This window comes from Dipodomys merriami, unplaced genomic scaffold (assembly GCF_024711535.1).
Source record: "Dipodomys merriami isolate MVZ:Mamm:240054 unplaced genomic scaffold, mDipMer1.0.p SCAF_1098, whole genome shotgun sequence".
NCBI lineage: Eukaryota > Metazoa > Chordata > Mammalia > Rodentia > Heteromyidae > Dipodomys > Dipodomys merriami.
This window is the reverse complement of record NW_027202380.1, coordinates 105,148-114,028: the sequence shown is the minus strand read 5'-3', so window position 1 is coordinate 114,028 and position 8,881 is coordinate 105,148. Positions and strand designations below refer to the sequence as shown.

Sequence of the window (8,881 nt, the reverse complement as noted above, 5' to 3'; positions counted from 1 at the left end):
AGTGAAGCTTCTAGGAGGTCATCATTTTCCCTCTATTCTACGTCTGATTGGGGTGTGTAACGTGTTGGGGGGGGTGACTAAGAGCGAGGTGTCAGGAGTCACACCCTGGGAGGGGCAGACTGAGGTCTGGACAGGGGCTCTCTCTCCCTTCAGCCCTAGAATTCAAAGAGCCCCAAGGCAAGAATCCAAAGCAAAATTACCAACACACATTTTGCTTCCCATCAAGTGAGGTTCAATTTAGACCAGGATGATGTTTCTGAAATTCCATTTAATATAAATTTTGTTTTGTATGAGCTAACAGATGAGGTCTAAAGGCTGCAGAGCTAAATGGGCTTCGCTTTATATCAGAAGTAACATGGGAAGATGACAGGCTTCCAGGATCCTAGGAGGAAGAGAATAAAGTCTATACTTAGGTATTTTTAAGGTAAAAGAAACACAATTTTGAAGTCTAGGGGCTGCTGATCTGAGCTTGTTTGTTTTGTCCCTGTCCTAGGACTTGATCTCAGGGCCTGGCCGCTGTCCCTGAGCTTTATTTGCTCAAGACTAGCACTTTATCACTTGAGCTACAGCTCCACTTCTGGCTTTTTTATAAAAAAAAAATTCATGGTAGTAATTGGAGATAAGTGTCTCACATATTTTCCTGCCTGAGTTGGATTCAAACTAGATCCTCAGCTCTCAACCTCCTAACTATCTAGGGTCACAGGTATGAGCCACCAGTGCCTGCCCCCTCCCATGCCTTCTTTGATAGCCTCTACAAGGCTGCCCTTTAGTTCCACCTTGACCTTGACCGTGTCCTCCAGAGTCTAACTCAGTTACCAGCTTAACCAATAATCAGTCTGAATTCTCATGGCCATGTTGGAGAACATGCTGCCAAGCTGGACATCATCTCTTGTATTACACAAATGACAAGCGTATGCACAAACACAGCCAAAATGCTGCCAATCTCTGGCAGTTGAGGAATAAAACAAGAGGAGCCTAAGAGCAGACAAGTTCCCTGTAATAGTGTCCGATGAGAAACCATTCCTCTTCCATTTGCAATCAATAATTAACAAAAGAGCCATTCCTGAAATTTTATCTTGATGGCCTCAGAATTTAGCCTGCCAGAATAAGTCATAGTAAGAATAAGTGGTCCACATCATTAACTTGCTTTGATGTCATTACCTCTGCCCTGTATGTGTTTTTTTAATGATATATCAATGGTGCATACCAAGGAAATCTGAGTTTCGCTGAGTGACAAGCATTCTGCCTCCCCAGAAACCTGAGCATTCCTCTGCCACTTCTGATTTCATTCCATGGCCACTGACATGCAGATGAGCTTGTTGCAAAAAATGGAACAAGCTTGCAGCCACTGTCACCAGAGGACTGTCAACAGACAAGACCTGAGATGTCATCAAGTCAGCTGGTTCAAACCTCTTATTATATGATGAGAAATGGGAGGAGAATGAACTATATTAAGAGGAGCATTGTCACCAGATGCTGGTGGTTCATGCCTGTGATCCCAGCTACTTAAAAGGCTGAGATCTAAGGAGAGTGGTTCAAAGCCAGACTGGGCAAGAAAGTCCATGAGACTCTTATCTCCAATTAACCACCAGAGAACCAGAAGTGGTACCGTGGCTCAGAATGGTAGAATGCTAACCTTGAGCAAAAGACCTCAGGGACAGTGGCCAGACCCTGAGTTTAAGCCCCACAATTGAGAAAAAAAACAAAAACAAAAAAGGGAGTGTGAAGCCCGAACAAAATATAACATAGCCATTTTAGCTTAGATTCTATCCTGTTAAGGCACTATAACTGAAACTCCAGGAACTGTATCAGCAACTCCCTTTGGGCCCAAATTCCAGGAACCTTTACAGTACCCTTTACGGTACCCTTTACAGTAAATTCCACAAAGTAGAGCTAAGTTCCAAATGTTCCTGCAAGATAAAGACCACTTGGTTGCAGCTCAGATCATTTCAAAGAGCATCAGCCCCATGAACCAGCCAACCCCCAGTCCCTGGTCGGTTCCTGCACGAGTTAAACTAATCATCTTTTAGAATTATTTTATGAATTTCCCATGGTGTGATATGATTTGCTATGTGATACTATGGTGTATAGAATGCCCCAGAAATCCTGTAAAAACCCTGCTGAAGGAAGGGTCATGGCTCTCAACTCTGACCTGCTGGCGTCGGTGATCGTTTTAAATCCAGGCTGGAGCTTGTAATAAACAACTCTCATGTGCTTGCTTCATTATTGCCTATCAATTGCTTTGCTGAACTCTCTTGTGTTTTGTAGAGAGAATCATTAGAGACATTTGCTTCCGAAAATAAAATTACAGTAGCCAGAAATCCTAAGCATCCTAAGCAACAGTTTTTATCTCTCAAACTACTACCCTGCATACATACAAAATATACATCACCCTGAGTAATCGCCTTGCATTGTGAATAATTAGATATGTGACTCCATAACTGTCCAGGTCAGACAGTCCATACCAGCTGATCCTCCCTCCCAACTGAGGGAAGGGTTCTCTGCCAGTGTTCTCTGGCCAAATGCAGGGAAAAGCCTTTTATTTCTGTCCCTGCCAGCTCCAACAATTCCACACTGAAATCCCCAACCTGCTCTATGTTGGAATGCTGGCTCTCTGCAGAGGTTTAAACCCTAGGACCTCTCCCTGGCCTTCTTTCAGCCCTCAGCCCCAACCACTCATCTGGGCACCTGACTCCTGCTTCAACCCACCTGTACCCCCACCCCAACATCTCTGCTTAGCCTTGTCCTGCAGCAGCTGTTCAGCTCACTGCTGGCTCACAGCTGAAGTACAAGTGAAGAACTTTGGCTCTCACCTCCCAAGGCAAATGCCAGCCCTCTGACAATTCCCAGTAGTTTATTTCTGCTTGGTGACAAGCTGGGGGCAGATGCTGGGAATTGTGCCTGAAATGGTTCTGAATTGTGCCAGAAATGTGCTGTGTCTCAGTGGTAGAGTACCAGCCTTGAATAAAAGAAGCTCAAGGCCAGTGCCCAGGCCCTGAGTTCAAGCCCCAGGACTGGCAAAGAAAAACAAAACAAACAAAAAAAAAACTGAAAATTTATGCAGTACAATGATCTTTTTTGCTAAAGGAAAACAATAGCTGCTTACAGAGCAGAAGAGCCTTTCTTTCAGAATAGTTTCTCCATGAACATGTAGGGTATATATCTCCTTTAGGATTCTGTTTTTCTATTTTCAGTATTTTTCTCTAAAATGCTCCTTAAGGGCTCACTTGAGTTTACTGCCTGGCCAATCTGGGTGATTTGGGGGCTTGAGTGATGGCATTTTATGTCCTGTCCATTCAAAAGTGACTGCCTTTCAGATAGGATTGTCAGCACATGCAGAAGCATGGTTTAATGATAAGGTCTGGCACAAAAGTGCTTAAATGTTTAAGTAGCAATGAATATTGAAACAGCCCAAGAGTGACCAAAATCCGTGCAAGATTTGGGGTTCTTGTAAACACAAGGGGGAGCCATAGCCTCTAACCATGAAATCAGGCACTTCAATCATTGCCTGGGGTAGTCTGCAAATGGGGGTGCAAGTGCATGTACCCTTTGTTTTGAAATTGTATTCCATGTTTCTTAATATTGTGTTTGCGTGGAAGATTTATTTTTTTCAAATTTTAATACCCAATTATGAGTTTGTTAATATTTAAGTCAAATTAGCATACTTCCAACTTGCATACACAGCCACACAGTGTCTTCATCAGGAAGAATGAAAGGAAAACAATCTGAGACGGATATATTTGTGTGTGGGTGTGTGTGATTGTGTATGTGTATTTACAAAGGCTAGCCATATTTGTATATGTGTATTTGTGTGCACACATATGTGTATTTATGTTAATATTATGTCTATATAATATATATATGGTGTATATGTGTGTTTATATGTATTGATTGAGACATTTCTCTATTCCTTGGTCTTTATATTATTCATCTCCTGCTGCTCTTTGCCTAAGTCTGCAGACTAATGGCAAAATAAATATGAATTTTTTTTTTGGTTGGTCGTGGGACTTGAACTCTAGGCCTGGGTGCTGTCCATGAGCTCTTCAGCTCAAGGCTAGGACTCTACCATTAGAGCCACAGTGCCTCTTCCGGCCATTTCTGTTTATGTGGTGTTGAGGAATCGAACCCAGGGCCTCATGCATGTGAGGCAAGCACTCTACCACTGAGCCACCTTCCAGCCCCAAAATATGAATTTCTGTTGTAGGTTTATTTGGCCTCTTTTGCCCCCAGCTGCTAAAATAAATCTGTCAATACTGTTCATGGTCTCCGCTCCTAAAACAAAATGACCTAAAAGTAACACAGGGCAGAAAATTCTCAGCAGTGTGAGGCTGTGGGCAACCAGGTACAGGAAAATTCAGACACTTGGCTGTGGTGACTCCTGGCACTGCCATCCAGACATTAATTTGTTTGTTCCGGGACACCCAGAATTTCTCTAGGCTGCTCTATTTCCCTGTAGTGAATAATATTGTATATTTGTTGTTAGTTGGTGAGATGACTAATCTTTTTTTTCTTTTCATGTTTGTGGTGAAAGTACTGGGTTTGTATTCAGAGTTTGGGCCTTGCTAGGCAGGCATTCTATATCTGGACCCACACCAATAGCACTTCATGCTTGCCGAGCATCTCAACTATTTGCCTGGACTGAGCTCCCCCTACTTTTGCCTCCTATGTAGCTGGGATGACAGGCGTGTGCCTAGATGATTGGTTCAGATGGGGGAGGGGATCTCACTAACTTGTTTTTTTGCCTGGGCTGGCCTAATATCTTTATCCTCCCACATTTTTACCATCTGAGTAGCTGGGATTACAGAAGGGAGCCACCACACCCATCCATGACTACCTTAATAGAAAGAAGCTGATGGAAGGCTGATAAACTCAAGTCATCTACCCACAGGACAGTCTGGGTTGCTGGGCAAGATTCACCTATGCCTAGCTTCAGTCTGCAGCATCAGAGCAGCTCCAAAAATGAAGCCACAGCTATGTTTATTAATGCTGTGTGCGTCTTGACCTTGACTGCACCCCTGGATGAAACAGCCCTCAGTGGATTCAACATCCACACTTTCTGAACCAAAATACATCACTTGATTCAAAGAGATTTGTGAATTTTGGGATATTGGGGGAAAAATGAGTGTTGATATTTGTGAAATCTCTTTAAAAAATGCCTTCCTTGTAATACTTCCAAAATTAATATACAAATTCAATGTAATTCCTATTAAAATCCCATTGACGTACATCACTGAAATACAGAAAACAGTCCAAAAATTCATATGGAACAACAAAAGACCTAGAATAGCCAAAACAATTCTAGGGAATAAAGACAACATGGGAGGGCTATCCATGCCGAACTTCAAACTCTACTACAGAGCTATAATAACAAAGACAGCATGGTACTGGCACAAAAACAGACCCGAAGACCAATGGAACAGAATAGAAGATCCAGAAATAAATCCACAGGTCTACAGCCAGCTGATATTCGACAAAGGAGCCAAAGATATACAATGGAAGAAACACAGCCTCTTCAACCACTGGTGCTGGGAAAACTGGGCAGCCACATGCAGAAAACTAAAAGTGGACCCCAGCCTATCACCATGCACCAACATCAACTCAAAATGGATTAAAGATCTTAACATTAAACCTGAATCTCTGAAACTACTGCAGGACAGAGTAGGAGAGACACTTGAACTAATAGGCGCAGGAAGGAACTTCCTGAACAGAGTCCCAGGGTCACAACAAGTTGGAGAGAGACTCGACAAATGGGACTACCTTAAAATAAAAAGCTTCTGCACAGCTAAATCTATCACAACCAAGGTAGAAAAAATATTTACCAGCAATATATCAGACACAGGGTTAAAATCCTGTATATACAGGGAACTCAAGAAACTAATCCCTCCCAAACCTAACAAACCAATTACTAAATGTTCAGTCTTCTGTGTATTGTAAGCACTTCATATGTTTTCTGAAATCATGACAGCTCTACCCAAACAAATTAAAGCCCAGGCATCAAGCTGAACACAGTAGTTCAGCCCTCCAATCCCAGCTATTTGGGAGATAGAAATCAGGGATATCATGGTTCAAAGTCAGCTTAAGCAAAAAGAAATTGACAAGTCTGCATCTCAACCAATGGCTGGGCTTGATGATTTACACCTATTATTCCCAGCTGTGGGGAAAGCACAATGGCTGGGTGCAGAGGAGCCTGCCTGTCACCTCCAGAAATGCAGGGAAGCATAAGAAGGAAGATTGCAGACCAGGTTGTCCCAGACACAAAGCAAATCCTACCTCAAAAATAAAAGGGGGCTGGGGGCCAGTGGCTCACACCTGTAATCCTAGCTATTCAGGAGGCTGAGATTTGAGGATCACAGTTCAAAGCCAGCCCGGGCAGGAAAGTCCACGAAACTCTTATCTCCAATAAACCACCAGAAAACTAAACGTGGCGCTGTAGCTCAAGTCGTGAAGTGCTGGCCTTGAGCTGGATTGTTGAGGGACAGGTCTCAGGCCCAGAGTTCAAGCCCCATGACCAACACTAAATAAATAAATCAATGAATAAAAAGCGCTGGAGGCATGTCTCAAGTGGTAGAGCAGCTGCCCTGCGAGCACAAATCCCTGAGTTTATCCTCAGTATTGAAAAACAATGAACAAACCAACAAAAAAGGGCATCAATATTTTTCATCTCTCCAGCTGAGTCCAAGGTACAGCCCAGCTTTCCAGCCAGCTATACACTCTGGTCATGGCCTTTCACCTCCCTTTAAATTCTGGTGCACAGAAGTCCCAGAAGTAATGGGCCATGAGAAGCACAGGAAATAAAGTCTCATACACTCTCTGTCCTCAGCACAATACATGCAGGAAAGAGCTCCTTCCTCTGTTGATGCATAAAAAGGAAACCTTTCTGCAGCCCTGTCAGTCAAAGTACAGCATGACCTGCTCTCCAAAGTCCAGTTGGGTGGTGGAGGTTCGAATGCACTGAGGAGTGGCTTTTCTGTCCTGCAGGGGCCAAAGGCTGGGGCACACGTGAGTGAAAGGTCTACACTGAATACATCTGGCAGTGTGTGGCTCCTGTGGTCTCTTCTGACACGCTTTCATCTGCAAGGTGAACCTTCTCGACAAATAAGAACTTCCTCTTCCTTTTCTAAGTTTTCCAATAGTCAATATAAATGTTGGTTGGTTGACCTTGCAATTCAATTGCAGTCTGTCCAACCTAACAATTGTCAATGGAAGAAAAGAAAAGTCTGTTTGGGTTTTTAATTTTTAAAGATATCCTTTTGGAATTATTAAGAAGCTTTAAAATTTGTATGACCTACCTTGGGAGCTAAGTTTCTCACCAGTGTTTCCAGAATGCAAAGAAGTCATCCTAAAAGCTTTGGAGAGAAAATGGCTTGTAACTATTCCATGCATAAAATCCTGTGGTCCTTCAGGTGGACCTGTTGCAACAATGAGAAGTACAAAATGTCATGTCAAAACCAGCTTTACAATGTCGGTGGGGGGGGAGGGGGGTATAATTGGGTGGGGGGAGGGGGGAGGCTGGGAAGGGAGGTGAAGGGTAAACAAAGGAGGAGGCTGCAATGCTTGGTAAGAAATGTATGCATTATCCTGCCCATGTAATTGTAGCCCCTCTGTACAGTATGTTCTCAAATAAAATAAAATAATATTAAAAAAAAAATCCTGTGGTCCTGCGCAGAGTAAGACTGGGTTAAAGCAAAGTCAGGTATATAGTAATAATTTTTCCTGTTAGTTGTTTTACCAACTTGGTATCAGAAGCCTTATGATACTGAAAGGCTGTCTAATGGTCTTGAAGAAAAGTCCACAGACACAGAGGGAGAGGCAAAGCAGCAAAGATTTATTAAAGAAAAAGATAAGCAGAGCTCTTGCTGGACAGGCAGGGTCCTCAAGGGAAGGCAGGGCTTGAGGTGCATTGTATTGGTGTTAAGCTGTTCTAGTACAGAGCTACATGACTCACTGAAAGACCCCAGACTCACTGGGATGCTTTCTTCTACGGGAGGGTACCCCACGAACCAAGACTCCAAACCAGCAGATGCAACAAGCAAGAGGATTTTATTAGGCGTTTGCGCAAACGGGCTCCCTGTCCAAGGCAGACTGGAAGCCCGGAGCAGCGGTTTACAGGCCCTTTTAAAGACAAAAACCACAGGATTAGCATAAGACCCCAGGCTCCCCAGGATTGGCTCAGCTTAAAAATTATCATATACTCCAGCAATCATTTTTGTAACACTTGTTTGTTGAAAACTGGTTGGTTCCCTAGGGGAGGCTTCTCTGGGGGGGAGTCCACATAGTTACAGGCTCGCGATTGGTTGACATTTGACCTAGTTTGCTGGGCTGGCCAGATGGTCCTTGTCTTGAGCCCCCTGCCGTGAGTTTTTACACAGGAATTCAGGAGAACATATGCTTTTGTTTTTTATCTATGTTTGCAGACCTTGTCCCTGGGCCTGCATCTGGACTTTGTAACTTTTTAACTTATTTCTGGGAAGGGAAGAGTCAGTGTTAGCACAAGCAGGTTTACAGAAGCAGAATTAGCAGTTAGCATATTGTAAAATGGACATAGCCCCAATTTCAATCTTTCATTCCCTCCTCTTGTCTTTGGACTAATTTTAATCTTAAAATTTAGGGTGTCTCTATATTATCTTGTGTGGTGTCAGTTGTTCTCAATGCTTGGTATTTGGATCTCAGAACTAATAGACGGACTGAGCTGATCTTTTTTTTTTTTTTTTTTTACAAGTCTGTTGAGTATACAAGGTCCGATTGTAACAAAAGTAACAGTACCAGGGCCCTTACATTTTTTTTCCACCAGTCCTGACTCCGTGTATCACAGTTAACTTAATTTTATACCAGCTGCACTTGTAAGCTCCAATTTTAAGACATACTCATACCATCTGTGACA

General features: G+C 43.1%; 1 long non-coding RNA gene across 1 annotated transcript; it reads right to left on the bottom strand.

The window, feature by feature from the left end:
• Positions 1 to 248: 248 nt before the first annotated feature.
• On the bottom strand, positions 249 to 8,059 carry LOC138815492 (uncharacterized). Its single transcript, XR_011368335.1, has 3 exons — positions 7,946 to 8,059; positions 7,290 to 7,409; positions 249 to 382 (listed from the first exon to the last, which is right to left on the bottom strand). It is a non-coding gene; the product is annotated as an uncharacterized lncRNA (long non-coding RNA).
• Positions 8,060 to 8,881: the final 822 nt, after the last annotated feature.